At 43.2% G+C, this 15,589-nt stretch overlaps 1 protein-coding gene across 9 annotated transcripts in view; it reads right to left on the bottom strand.

Moving 5' to 3' along the window:
- The window catches only part of sema6e (sema domain, transmembrane domain (TM), and cytoplasmic domain, (semaphorin) 6E), a 157,027-nt gene that overhangs the window by 87,806 nt on the left and 53,632 nt on the right, over positions 1-15,589 (bottom strand). For 2 of the 9 annotated variants that reach the window (XM_061819473.1, XM_061819479.1), the window contains exon 3: positions 4,460-4,602. The exons of 6 other annotated variants lie outside the window; for them this stretch is intronic. The gene's annotated coding sequence lies outside the window, so the exon portion shown is untranslated. Of the gene's footprint in view, positions 1-4,459; positions 4,603-5,585; positions 5,656-15,589 lie in introns of all 9 variants that reach the window. One more of the 9 variants, XM_061819477.1, reaches the window with a different exon arrangement.

The raw sequence follows: 15,589 nt of genomic DNA, 5'->3' as shown, positions 1-15,589 counted from the left end.
CCCGATTTATTACATTAATTGGTTAATTTGTTTATTTACACAAGTGTGATTAATTTTATGCAAATTATTTACAAATCTGTATAATTTATAATGTTATTTAAAAAAATAACACAAACTTGCACAACTCCGTTAAAAAAAAAAAAAAAATGGAATAACCTTTTATAGCCCTCGACCACAAAAGTTTGCCTATGGCTGCGTCACAGAGTTGCCATGGAGACGATCGAAATGTTGAATAACAACTTAAGTGCTGTGTCATGTTCTCGATGTGTTCCTAGCGCGTTGTGCTCCCATCAGACCAAGTTTAAAAAAAAAAAAAAAACGACATGTCTAAAAATAAAATTCATCAAGGAAAAACCCGTCTATGGCACTTCCTGTCACGCCGCATTGCCTCGTTAAGACACAGACAAATGCACAGTTTGTTTACCATCTCGCCATCTTAAGTGTGGTCATTTTTCGCGTCTGTTTCAGACGGCTGTCGGTTTTGACAACGAGTGTCATTGATACTCGTAGCAAAAACACGAACATGGTCGAGGCCAGTGAACAAAAAGTCCAATAAATCATCAGGACATGTAGAAACAACGACGCACGCGAGCGAGGTTAACAGCCTATTAGCCGCCTAATGTGTGTGATCATATACGTCGTGTGCAGGAAACATGACACACACTTGTGTTACACGTAACAGCATAAGAGGTTATGTGAGCATCTGCTGCGTGATATTTTGAATTATGATTTTAACCCATCCATTACTCACTTAAAAAAAAAAAAAACTATTAGGCTATGAACGGACAATGATTGAGTCATTGATGGAGTTTATTTGATCGGTTCAGTTTTCACGAGCCATCGGTGCGGGGGAGGACCCAAATGCAGGACTCCGAGACAAAGCCATAATGTCCAGTGGGTTTTATTTCGGAAGCAGTGTCTGCACCCGGTGAAAACTGAAACTCAATGAACTTAACTTAACATGGAGAATGCGCAACGGCTGTGATGCGTGCCAGAGGTGGCACCGCCCAGAGATGGCGAACAGGCCACGCCCCTCCTGGCAGTGCTCCAGCCCCACTCATGACACCCCCCCCCACCAAACAATTGGCTGTCGTGTTTTTGTACAACTGAGCTATAAATTGCCCATGATGCTTTGTGAGCACTGTGTTGAACATAGTTCATCATTAGTAAGTGTGTGTGTGTGTGTGTAGGGGGGGGGTACATATCATTTTTTCCCATGGACCACAAATCATTGTTTGCATTGACCAAGATTTTGGATTCCCGGTCTTTTTCTTGTTATTGCCAACACAAGCTCATCGAACATATTCTGAACGAACCGCAGGTCATAAAAACTAGTTAAAATGATGTATTATTGACTCAAAAATTTTCGATTGCTGGCCCTTTTCATATTATTGAGAAGACAAACGCAGTACGCTAATGCTAACTGAACGGTGAGTCCTAAAAACAAGCGGAACTGACTAACTCTCTACAAGATAATGAAACGTCCGACTTGCAGAGATGACTTGAAAATGTACACTTGGTTTCGCCCACGATGCCCCGACGCCAAGGGAGATGTAAGCCCGCCCACTTGGCAGGATTCAGTCGCCTGGCAGCGAGTTTTATTTTTGGGGGGAAAGAAGCGCCCATCGCCCGAGTCCCGCTAATGACTTTCCGAGTTTGCAAGCGTCATTTGTCAGCGTGATTGATGCCAGCGCCATTAGCCTCAAACTCCCTTCGTCATCCATCTTGGCAGCTTGGGTGAAATCAAAGGAGACAAATGGGGATGGTGGTGGTGGCGGTGTAACAAAAAAAAAAAAAATTGACACAATGACAGGTGACTGTCTTTTGGTAACCGCCACATCACAATGGTAGCACACGTCGCTAATTCACATGCTAATCAACATTCAGGCGGTGTCTGTTCTCTTCTTTCCGAGTTTATGGATGAGAATAAAAGCCGTTTCTCTGGATGGAGAAAATGTTGCACTAATGAAGGCTCTCCCCTCCAGCCCTCCTGCTAATTAGCCTCCAGACCACCGGGAGGCATACTAGACAAAGAGCATGCTCGCGCTTAACTTGGTTTAAGGCTAAAATACGTTCGCCCCACTCGGCGAACTAAAGGAACCGTCTGAATTTTTGTAATTAAACACACGTCAGCCTAATATTAATAATTCACACAGACATGACTTGTGTTCTCTGACAAAAACCCCAAGATGGCCAAAAAATGGGCCAAAGCCCCGTCTAAACAGGAAAATCGTACTGTAATTGACCCCTCCGTACAGGGCACTTAACCACGCCTCCTGAAGTGACGTCACGCCACGTGCGCTGACGTAAGACAATTAGTAAAAATGGCAAATACAATACAATACATTCTGAACTGAGAGAGACGCCATGCTTCTGATTTCATTCAATCATTCACACGTAGCAATGTTATACCAGCGAAGAACGTGTCATTCATTTATACGAGACGTGTATTAAAAATCAAATTTAGGGCATATCTTCGTGCAAACACAGTCTGGTTAAGCTTCGGCCGCGAGCCGCCAAGAAAGCGACACGTTTGTGCAGTCGGATCATCGCTAAATATCGCTCAACAAAGAATAAGTGTGTCAATCGTTCACACGTAGCAGTGTTATGCTAGCGGAGAACGTCTCATTCATTTATACGAGACGTGTATTAAAAATCAAATTTAGGGCATACCTTCGTGCAAACATATGTGTTCCAGTTGATATTAGATGGATTTAGTTGATGATGCGGTCTTCCACAAAGTTTGATCCATCGAAGGCATTTTTCGTACTGGGTCTTCGGTTTTGGAAAGGGTACGAATGGAACTCCACCAACTAGCCTTTCAGGATACCTGTCGTCACTATTACAAAGTCCGTGACTACACCTCTTAACCATATTTTTTGTTAAATAACCCAAATATGCGATAAAACGCTAACAAAACTTATACTGGACCATGCAATGTTGTCTGAGAAAATGGCGGGAGGAAAAAGGGGCGTGGTTAATGCAGATCTCTGGCCTCTGATTGGTCAGTGACGCAGCTTGCGCAATATCCACGGAGGGGTCAATTGGTATCAAGGACGTATGCTGAAATGATACACCACAGATACTAAAATATTGGAATGTTGGGCAGGAGCTAAGTTTAGCTTGGGTTGTCGGTGGAAGTTACGGAGAGCCACTGCAGGTGCATTTCATTCCAAAATAAAACCTGCAATTGTTTTATAGTAATTCTCTACATATTTGCGATTCACTTTTAAAATCTGATAGTTCCAGTTTTTTTTTTTTTTTTTTTTTTAAATCTCCAGTTGCGCACTGAAATACTTGCATTTTTGCACCATTTTTGATTGGCGTTAGTGAAGTATGTGCAAGTGACGTGCTGGCAGAGTGGCCAAATTTAACCTAGGTTGTGAATTTAAAAATAAATAATTATAATAATATAATTAAATATAAATAGAGTCTTCACTGCATATACATGCACACTTCAAAACATCTGTAATTTATTTTTTAGGATAGTGGAAAATGAGTTTGAAATATGTTTTGGGATCACGCAGTGGCCTGTTCAATATTTACAGTTTAAAATTATTAATATAGGTACTTAAACATCGCATCTTCCAAAGATTTACAGACAGTTTCATTTTTAAACAATTGAAACGTTGGCCCTGGTGGTAGTTTTAGTTGTTCGTAGTTTCGTGGCTGGAAACAAAAACAAAGCTCCAGATGTTGCAACGCTGACGGGTCGGAACGGGTTAAGCCAGATGGAGATGAGGCGGACAACGCGAGGTGGGCTGGTCCAAAAGGCCCGGAAGCGGAGGATCAACGGCTGGGGAGACCCCGCCCCCACCGCCGGCCCGCAACTGCATAACTCACGCAAACATCACGCGCCGTCTTAGTTCAATTCCAACTACATTACTGCACTAGGAAGTCATGTCACATCATTATCCAAGCCGCTTATCCTCACAAGGGTTGCGGGAAAGCCAGAGCCTATCCCAGCTGGCTTCGGGCGAAAGGCCGACTACACCCTGAAATGGAGACCAGTAAGTTGTAGAGCAGATATCGACAGCATCACTGAGCGGGAATTGACCCCACGCTGCCCGCACCAAAGGCGGATGTGTGTACCACTACACCATCAGTGACTCGTGTGCACAAGGAAGTTTTCAGGGAAAAAAAAAAATAAAAACTAAAAAATATAAAAAAGGCCAATGTCTTCCCAGGTTCACAAGTCCACTACAGTATGAGTGCAAAGTCAATGAATGATCATCAATTCATTTTGCTGTAGATATAATTTTTGATATCATAGGCGAAGAATTTTGGTCAAAATATCTGGGTTCTGGGGTTATCTCGGTTTGCTGGATGGGTGAGCTGGAATTCAATTGGACTGCTTGTATCTAAATGGTTATAAAGGACATTTTAGGTGTATTTTGACAGAATACAACGCGCGTCTTTGTGCACGACACCCACGGCTGTAACGATTCTGCATCAAAACCTTTGAAGAGTCCATCCAGAGTCCATTATGCAAGCCGCTTATCCTCACAACGGTCACGGGAGAGCCAGAGCCTATTCCAGCAAGCTTCAGGTGAAAGGCGGACTACACCCTGAAGTGTTTGCCAGTCAGTCGCAGGCACCGATCTTAAAAAATAGAAAAATAAATAAATAATCAGGAATAATAAGACTGGGTGGCTCATTGGCCACTAAAACTGAAGTCGACATCCGCCATCTTGATACTCCCAAAACAACCGTGCCGACCTGTTTCATGGCTGTGAGAAAACATTCCACAGGCAAGTTAGAAAGATTTACTTTGACACTGTTGAAGTTTGATTGGAAAGGGTTTTTTTTCTGATGATCTTAATTTACTTGAACAAAGTTTTGTTTACAGTTGTTTCTGCTTCACCTCTGTCAGCTGACATTTTTTTTGGCGAAAAAGCGATGTAAATATTTTCCGAAACTTCATCAGTGGATAAGCAAGAAAACACGTTTGTGAATTTTTTTTTTGATGAAATACATAATACAGAACCCTGCAAATTGAATTTGATTTTCCAAATACGAGGAAACAAGTTGAAATTTTATGTCTGAACTCGGACAACAAATTAACACTGCATTTAGCATGTATTTTCCCATTGCGAGTTCTTATTTCCAAAAATATATCTGATTAACTTAAAATATAATATTTTATGACAAAAAATGCCTAGTTTTTTGCAATATTATGATTGTAGTGCTTCACAGCGTATTTTGGGAAAAGTTAACATGACACGGAATTCGGGCCTTAGGTAATATGCAAGGTTTCTTGGTAGTCACTTTATTCTGTCTTTCCTTTGCACCTAGCCTTTTTTGGCTTACCAAGTCGAAATAAAAATCCTTCATGTTACCACAACTGAAAAAAACATCACGTTTACACGACCAGTCTTAATTCCACATGCCAAACTTTGAGGGAAAAACCCCGTCATAATCCAACCTGTAAACCATGTCCTCTACAACTTTTGGGAGTACCAAAATGGCGGCCAATGGCTTCAACCAATCGACATACCTATCTATGTGTATGCGCTATTTGGTCTTTTTTTTTTAATTATTTTTAGATTAGTGGCCGCAGGGCAGATATTGACACAATCACTGACCGGGAATCGATCCCACGCTGCCTGCACCAAAGTCAGGCGTTGTGTACCACTACGCCATCAGTGACTCACCCTTTGAACAGTTAAAACGAAATAAATAAATGACTAAATCAATAAATAAAGAATAAAATACATGTATACAGATGCATGTGCCTTTAAGAGGCGGGGCATGGTGGATTGAACCTGGGTGCGAGTGTTTGGGGGTTGAGCTCTGGCCGACAGGTTCTGTGGAAGTGTGGAGTTTATTTTTATCAGCAATAAATTGCTATAAAGCACATTACAGTTAGTAAATATGCTGAAAAAAATCCAGTACAAAGAAAAAAAAAAACGTGATATCAAAAATCGGGTAGATTAATTCATTAGTTTCGGAGCAAAAGAACCACAATGTCCTCGTGTCAAATCCAAAAAGGTAAGCAGAGCTACAGCATCCGCACAGATGAACTTTGTCAAAATGTGTTACCAGAATTACCTTCTGATAATGTTAGAATAACGTTTGCATAACCACGTTGGCGTGCGTGGGGGATTTATTTGTTTGGCCGTGTCACGGAGCGCACCATTACACGCACGTAACCGATCCGCCCCCAAAACCGGCACATTTAACGGCGCCGTAGAAACATGCTGTCAAAATGTCTCGAATTCCTGACCCCGGAGTTATTTGCATGAAAGCACGGCAGACGTGTTCTGAAGACGCGTGAAGAAATGCAGATCTCCATTTCGAGCTTTATGATGGAATTTGTTTTCGTCGAGGCTTTTCAATGCAAACCGCTCATCGTCGGCGGTGACAGATGAAGGTGCGTTCGCCAGGTTTAACCGCCGCGTCACGATTCATCCTGAGAGGACTTACCTCAACCTCCCTCCCTGATGTAAAACAACAGCCCACATATCATTTAACCTTAAAATTATTCCAATATTGGTTGTTAGATGTGTAATAAAGCTGCACACATATCACATATTTGGATGAAAAAGCTTCAAATTGACTTTTTAGGGTGTTATATATATACACAAACAGTTTTGTGTCTGTAATGACTGCTGACCCATGAGTGTGAAATTAAAAAAACGATTCTCTCGCATCAATTTCTCCACCGATTATTTGGTAAAGAGGCTGGGTGGAGATCAGTCTTTTTTTTTTTTCCAGCCACAGCCCGACTGCACCGTGTAAATCACTCTCATGCTCTGCTCTGCCCAAAGGGTAAGCAGAGCTGCATTGAGTTTTGTTGCATTAACAGATGAGCATTAAGTAACAGTGGAAGATTCTGATAAGCGGCTTTAGCTTTGACTCCCTCTTGGTCGTCACGGGAGCGAAATCTGGACTCTTGACTAGTAACCCTGAAAATGGACCAGCTGGTATGGAATTAAAAAAAACTTGTAAATATATTTTCATCTGACTGCAGTGAATTTCAGTTTATCGCAGCAGATACTTTCCAAATCCGACCACAGCAGGTCCAATTTGGCATATAACAGAGACCACATAGTCACTGTCGGGTGGAATTCGTGCGTCTCCAAAATGACAAATTAATTTTCATCCATCCATTTTCTGAGCCGCTTATCCTCACAAGGGTCACGGGAAGTGATGCCTATCCCAGCTGTCAACAGGCAGGAGGTGAACTGGTCGTCAGCCAATCACAAGCCCCATGGAGTCAGACAATAGTCGCACTCACAATCACACCTAGGGACAATTTAGAGTGTCCAATTAATAATGTTGCATGTTTTTGGGATGTGGGAGGAAACCGGCGTGCCTGGAGAAAACCCACGCAGGCACGGGGGAGGACATGCAAACGCCACACAGTCGGGTCCGGGGATTGAACCCGGGACCTCAGAACTGTGAGGCCGACGCTTTACCATCTGATCCACCGTGCCGCCTCAAGTAATTTTCAGAAATTAGAAAAATAATCACATGCTCATAAACTACGCTACGAATCCAAAGTCACTGGATGATCAAAGACGGCCAGCGCGTAACCGTGACAACCAAAATGGCTGCTTCGACCCTAGATGGCACACAAGAGATTTTTTGAGTCTACTCATACCAGATGTTTGCCAAATTTTCACGGCGCCGAGACAAACTGGCTTTGGGGGCCGAATTTTTAAGATTTTAATGCAGATACATTGCAAAAATAGCCACTTGAAAGTAAAAACTACGACTTCCTGTGTCTTTTTCACGCTCGGGCTCCTTGGGACTTTTTTTGTCACGCCACCAGAGACAAGCCTGACAAACTGAGTGAAAGTGGCTCCAGGGGGCTGGATTTTTGCCCCAAATTCTCAAGGGTTCTACCACACCAGTTGACTCCTTCAAACCAAAACCGACAGACTTCCCGTGTCTTTTTCGGCGCGGCTTCTTCAGACTTCTTTGCGGGTCTGCTCGCGGCGGACTCGGCCGCCTAATTTTACGTTGCTAAGGGAAACCGGCTCTCGGGCCTGAATGTTTACATTCGCCAAACCAAAGCAGACTTCCTTCCTTCTGTGCTTCTGCATCAGATCCACACAGCGCAAGATCATGATTGATGATGATGATGATTATTATGATTATATGATGTCCGGCGACATAAAGACAACTTAATGTGTGCTGCGGTAAAAAGCGCGTGCAGGTCACCAGCGGAATCACAAACACGGACAAGCAAACACGTCTTTATTTGCCCCCGCCCGCCCACACTTGGCATTGCGACCCCCCCCCCCCCCGGCATCATTGACATGCAAACACCAGCGGGCCGACCTGCGCCCTCACAACGGCGCCCCTGTGCCTGCGCCCACACTTTTTGAAGACTTGGACGAGTGAGGGCGATAACGGCCACGTAAACGCCGCAAAGCTGCATACTTACAATTCTCGACTACGGAGACATTAAAATGTTCCATCGCTGCAGAAATATTACAGCGCTGTTGACGCTACCAGCTAAATCACACTATTTAAAAAAAAAAAAAAAAAAATGAACAATTTTGACTGTGAGCATATTTTCCGCTTCGTGCGCAGCATATGCAAATATACCACCAACCTCCAGGCTGAACAAAAACATTTACAATCACCGCTATCATATTTCGGAAGGCCTTTATCAATTTTCAATACTATTTTAAGCTACCGCCTAAAAACTGTAGTTTCCAAGTTCTCTAGTCTGCATTTAATTTTCACAAATTCATTTTTTTTTTTTCTACACAAAGATCTATATATTCTACTCATATGCCAGTGATGTAATTAAATGCACTTCAACAAAATGGCATGATATTCATACAACAAAATTTTATGCTCAACTAAGCAAGGCATGATTTTAGTAGTAGTAGCAGCAGTAAATTGAGAAGCGCTCAGTATTTTAATATACAGTTAGTGGAATCTTGGTTTTCATATGCCCGAGTTTTGGTGTAGGCCTGAAACTAACGATTATTTCAGGAAGAGTGATCTGTAATATATATATATATATATATATATATATATATGTATATATATATAATTTTTTTTTCTTTAGTTGATTACGTTAAAAAATTTATCTAAAGGGGAAATCCACTGGTTTGCATTCATGTATCCAATATGTCATGTAATATGTACTCTATCTTGACAATGTAATGTTAAATCATCTCTCATTTAATAGTTTAGAGTTTTTTTTTTTTTTTTTAATCGACAATTACGAATTTTCAGGGGCGCTGCCATTTTCGCGAGTCACATGACTTACGTGCGCGGATGTGACGTGTTACGTGCCGCAACAAAGGCTCGATTACGTGGGACGCGGCTGTGTATGGAAGTATTCCTCCGTCTTCCAGATCAACCCATACTGCTATTTCTTCATCAGACGAGGATAAATCCGAGAAATCAGTGCTGGGCACAAATGATATCCCGTGTAATCGAGCCTTTATTGCGGCGCGGTAGGTCATGTGACTCGCGAAAATGGCAGCGCCCCCGAAAATTCGCAATTGTCAATAAAAATCTTCCCAAAACACTATTAAATCAGAATTTAATTTAACATTAAATTGTCAAAATAATGTTTGTTAATGCGGTGCAGTGGATTTCCCCTTTAAAGACACAACAACATGACATTTCCTTTTGGCAATTATGATTCAGTTACCAATTTGGTCCGTAACAGCTCGTCAAAAATGTTGATGGTTGTAAAAGACGTGACTGCAAAAATAAGCCCCCGTGGGGCCAGAGAAAGAGTGATAAATCTATTACTAAACTCGTATCTTTATTTATCTTAAAAGGCCTGAATTTGACAGGATTTTACGCCTTAGTCGTGTCCGAGTGTCCCTGAGCGTTGACGTGAGGGCTTGCCGTTGCCCTAAATTGTTAATAAAATCTGGCATTGTGGAATAAGCCTTGGTGTCGGACCGCTTTTCACACGAGAATTCAAGAAAGGAAGCTGAAAATGGCTGCCCTCTTTCCCCTTCTCACTCTCCATGCAATCAATCTTTAATATAGGTAAAGTGAATCTAATTATCCATATTAACGACATTGACTTTTGTAAGCAAAGCTCCATTTATGGTCCAAAAAATGTATTTTTGTTGATATTTTTGGGTGTCTGGAACGTATTTACATTATTTCCCAAAGGGAAATTTGCGTTGGAATCCGTACAAGATGGATTTAGGATGTGACTCTCTGGACTCAAACTTTCTCTTTTGACTTAACATTTCTCTTGGGACTCGAACCTTCCCAGGAGACGCAAACTTTCTCTCTGAATTCAAACCTTCTTTTGGGATTGCAACCTTCTCTCAGGACTCAAATCTTCCCTTGGGACAAGCACGTTCTCCATGGACGAGTACATTCTCACGTCACTAAAACATTATCTGTAGACTACAGTCCTCACCCAGCACAAGCGCTTTCCCTTGGGACCAGAACCTTTTCATTGGGACGGGTACCTTCTCTCGGGACTCATACCTCTCTGGACTACAGACTTCTCTTGGGACTCAAACGCCCTCTTGCAACTGGAACCTTCTTTTGCGACAGTAACCTCCCGTCGAGTCTAGAACCTTTAGGGGTACCACCTTCCTTCCTTAGGGACTAGACTCTTTGTTTGGGACAAGTACCTTCTCTCGGGACTCATACCTCTCTGAACCAGAGACTTCTCTTCGGACTCAAACGCCCTCTTGGGATTAGAACCTTCTTTTGCGACAGTAACCTCCCATTGCGTCTAGAACCTTTAGGGTTACCACCTTCCTTCCTTAGGGACTAGACTGTTTGTGACGAGTACCTTCTCTCGGGACTCATACCTCTCTGGGCTAGAGACTTCTCTTGACACTAGAACCTTCTTTTGCAACAGAAACCTCCCATTGCGTCTAGAAGCTTTCGGGTTACCACCTTCCTTCCTTAGGGACTAGACTGTTTGGGACAAGAACCTTCTCTCAGGAATAAAACTCTCTCTCTGGGTTAGCGGCTTTCCTTTGGCATGAGCACTAGAACCTTCTTTTGAGACAGTAACCTTCCGTTGCGTTTTGAACCTTTTTTTCCAGGGCTACCACCTACCTTCCTTAGGGACTAGACTCTTTGTTTGGTACGAGAAATTTCTCTCAGGAATAAATCTCTCTCTCTGGGTTAGCAGCTTTCCTTTGGCACGAGCACAGTATCTCGAGATGGGAAGCTTCACTCGGGACTAAAACCTCCTCCTGGGGTTCGAACCTGAAGATTTGTTTTGATTGACCTCAAGATTAGTTTCTGAAACAGATTAAACGTGAAACCAAGGTACTTATGATTTTGTTGGATTTTTGTTTGGTGTGGAGCCGGGAGAGTTTTCAAAATGTAAGATTTGTGGGGGAGGAAACGCTGATCTACAGTAAGTTGCAAAATCAACCAATTTACAATTTCCTTAGAAAGTGTAGTGATGCAGTTTATTGTGTTCCATGGCTGCATGAAAATTAAGAAACACTAACGAGGGTTCATCCCTTCCTTGAACACGAAAGAATCCTCAAGATTTTTCTGTGTGTGGGACAAAACAAGAATAAGCAGCAGAGGCTCGCCTTATTAAGTCCATGTTTTTTTTCCCCCTCTTCCTTTTCAAACACAACCTTTGTTTGTGACGTTCATAAAATTCAAATCTGCTCGCAGCAATGAAGGGGTCTTTGCAAAAAATTGCAGAAGGTTGCTCTTCAAAATGACGCAAGCACACACAACTTCATTGCCACGCTCGGCCCACACGCGGCGAGTAAAATTTGAATCTTTGGCCGCCATAAACTGACCTACTAAACGCAGTTCGAATTTGGGAGCAAGCGGACAAAATCAAAGACACGAAATGGCAATTCCGAATCATCTTCCCGTTTCCTTTCAAGGATAGCCGCCACTCATCATGGACACAATTACCAAATGTAAAAACTGCTTTGGAGGACTGAATTTATCAAGTCAAGGATGATACAAAGTCAGAACGGCTCTTCAAAACCAGATCGTCAGATTTCCTAGAGCTTTTTGGGCACGGGCTCCTGACTTTTTTGTGGGTTTTCTAATGATCGCATAATGAAATTTGGTAGGCATGTCAAAGTGGAACCAGCTTCAGGTGCTGGAATTTTAAAAAAAATGTCCAAGAAAAATGTCTATTCCCAAGTAAAATGGCAGACATCCTCTATTTTTTTAAAATATGGGTTCTTGAGACTTTTTTTGTGGGTCCGTCTACTCATTACACCAATAAATTTAGTAGGCACTTCTAAGTGACCTCTGACGTCTCTCGGCCGGCTCGGGAACGAGTCTGGATCTTCTCGGAAGATCTGGATTTTGTGGCTGGTCAAGTCTGGGCCTGCGTGCTAAAGCTACTGCCCCCGTGACGTGACCTCGGTCAGATAAGTTGGGTTGGATGACACACTGCTTCACATGCCAGCAAAATTTCACGTCACTATGTAAAATTGTATTTAGAGGCTGAATTTAAAAAAAAGGAAAGGAAATGACTTGGAATCAAAATGTCAGACTTTCTGTGTTTTTTGGGAATTGGTTCTTCAGACATAGATGTGGCTACCAAATTTCACGTCGTCAAGTGAAAGCGTCTTCGGGGTTTGAGCTACGTTCTAGCATGCGTCGGGATCGCCCAAGCAACAAAGCGCCGATGAAGGGATCGCTCGCTGGTGTGGGCGTGCGGGTCAGGACGGGGGTGACATCATCAACCGCCTCAAAAGTTCACGTGGGAGGATGAGGAAGGTCGGCGTGGGCCGATCCTGGCTCCTCGTTAAGGAGGAGGAGCGATGAAGACTCCAGCCCGGCAGCGCTGATCAGAAAGCTTGGCGGAGAGCGAGGATTTTTCAGGGGGGGGGGCTGAGGCAGCAACATCAGCAGCAGCATCAAAGAGGAGCAAATGTCATTGGAATTTACCGCCGGCGGGAGGAAGGATCACCGACACCGCCATGACTCGACTTTAGATCAGAAGAAAGCCCCCCCCCCCGACCCCCAAGCCCCAAACTCCCTGCCTCGCTGCTGCTGATCCTTCTCTTCATACCTAGCGAAGGGCCGAGTCAGCTTTTGACAAAACAAAACGTGAGGAGCAAAGACGTCGCCACCGCAGGGACGACCGTTGAAGTACTCTTCTTGCTTGACGACAAGCCGGCAATATTTAGCAATTCCCGTAAAGTTTAAAGGAACACACAAAAACTTGTTTGGACGTAATGGTTAATACATAGTCCTTCCCTCTTGGGTTTGCCTTGGAAAATGGACATGGACAAATATTGTATTAATTGACTTTTTCCGCTCATAGTAAGTAAGTAAGTTTCTTTCGACTTGTCCCGTTAGATCAGACGCTCATATTTGTTTGGCACAGGTTTTACGCCAGATGCCCTTCCAGACTCAACCCCTCAGGGGGAGTGGAGGCCCGAGAGAGAAACAAACTCACGACCCCGAGTTTACCAAACCAATGTCCTAACCACAGAACTATGGGGCCTCCACTGACTTTTTCCACTCATATAAAGCTCCATTTTTAGCAGACATTTGATGTACCGAAATTCCTGGCCTACAGAACGCACCTGGTTGTAAGCCTCACCCAGTACATATGTAAAGGAAATACCATTTGGTACATGCATACGACGCAGCCGTGTAAAAGTCTTAAGTGCCCACATTGAAACACGAGATATTTACAAAGAAGGACGGTACACAGAGTTTAACGCTAGCGCCGCCACGTTAACGCTAGCGCGACGCTAACGCTACCACCACGCTAGCGCGACGATAACGTTAACACTAACAGGGCCGGTACGTTAAAAAAAAGAAAGAAAAGAGATTAACACTAGCGTGGCACTAGCATTAAACACTTCCTGTGTACCGAGGCTTATAACCAGGTGTGCTAACGCCAGTGCAGTGGAAACAGGGCCAATTTTTAAAAAAAAAAAGTTAAAAAAAAAAAAAAAAAAAAAATCACTGAGACATGGAAGTAACGCGCTAGCGCAGCGCTACCAGCGATGGACCGGTAAAAGTCACTTCCTCGGTGCATATATTCCACCAGTCTCACGCTTACCTTTTCCGCTCGAGTGCCCCCTTGCGGCTGTTAGAAAAAAAATGCACAAATAGGCCGCATCACCGCATAAAACGTAGGGTTGAAAGTGTGTGAAAAAAGTTTCGGCTTGTTGGCTGGAAATTAGGTATGTTTGTTTTGCACATTTTTTTTTTTTTAATGTATCTAATTTTTCTGTTTTCCCGAAATTGCAGGTATTTTCCAGACGTTTCCTATAAAAAAAAAAAAAAGGGAGCAGTAGAAGCACTGAGAGAAGCAAGGGCAGGCAGTCAAGTGGCTTTCACGCCGCTTTAACGTCTTGTTCACGTTTCCCTTTTGAAAGAGGATCGCCTCCTCGCTGCCTCGCCGCGTTGAGCGATGGCGAGCGACCGGCGAGGCAACAGGGAGGACGTGCGGGATCGCCTCCAAAAGACAGAAAAAGAAGTGATGGGAGCTGTGAAAGAAAGCAGATAAGCGACAGGAAGAGCATGCTAATCCCGCTCCGAAAGGCGCTCCGGGCGCGAGGAAAGCGTCGGGGGGATTGGACACGTCAGGTCCGGGATGCCGGCGGGAACAAAGCGTGGAAGAAACGCGAGGGAGAAGCCATCTTAGCCACGAGAAAAGGAGAGCGTGGGAACCAGTCAGAGAGCTAAATCATCGCCCGGCGATCTATTGTATGAACATCTTTAGTCGTTTAATGTATACAGTGGTGACTTTTCCACCTCAACTTTTTGCATATATTTGATGCATTTTCCCAAATTACTACGACAAACCAAAAAAAAAAAAAAAAAAAAAGAAAAAGAATGCACTTTCCAGTAATTTACTTTTGATGTATTACTTACTTTATTGGGAATGTTATGACTGTTCCTATTTTCTTGATTATTTGCACGAAACACGAAGTACTTCGTTAAAATAATTTCAGAATACTTTCCTATTCATTTAAGACATCCCAAATTTGTAGGCAGTTTATGACTTTGTAAAAATGTGATGTATTTCAGCTAAAATGTTTAGATATTTACTGGTAAACCATAAAAAGATAAGAGATATTTATAAATGTATAAAAAGAATTATACATTGAGTTTCATGTAAGAAAAATTGCAAAGCAAAAAATTGGAGAAGCTGAAGTTATCCATCCATCATTTAGTCACTTATCCTCACGAGGGTCGCAGGAGTGCTCGAGCCCCAGCTGTCTACTGGGAAGAAGGAGGGTACACCCTGAACTGGTTTCCAGCCAATCGCAGGGCACATCGAGACAAACAGCCGCACACACAATCACACCTTGGGGCAATTTAGAGTGTCCAATTAATGTCGCATGTTTTTGAGATGTGGGAGGAAACCGGAGTGACCAGAGGAAATCCACGCAGGCACGGGGAGAACATGCAAACTTCACACTGGCGGGTCCGGGATTGAACACGGGACCTCAGAACTGTGAGACTAACGCTTTCCAATTGAGCCACCATGCCGCCAAGTACCGTAATTTCCGGCCTATAAGCCGTGGCTTTTTTTCCCCCCACACGCTTTCAACCATGCGGTTTATGTGGTGATGTGGCTAATTTGTGCAATTTTTCCGAACGGCCCCAAGGGGGCACTCGAGCGGAAAAGGTAAGCGTGAAACTGGTGGAATATATGCACTGAGGAAGTGAC

Source organism: Syngnathoides biaculeatus, chromosome 5, assembly GCF_019802595.1.
Source record: "Syngnathoides biaculeatus isolate LvHL_M chromosome 5, ASM1980259v1, whole genome shotgun sequence".
NCBI classification, from domain to species: Eukaryota; Metazoa; Chordata; class Actinopteri; order Syngnathiformes; family Syngnathidae; genus Syngnathoides; species Syngnathoides biaculeatus.
This window is presented reverse-complemented; position numbering and strand designations above follow the sequence as displayed.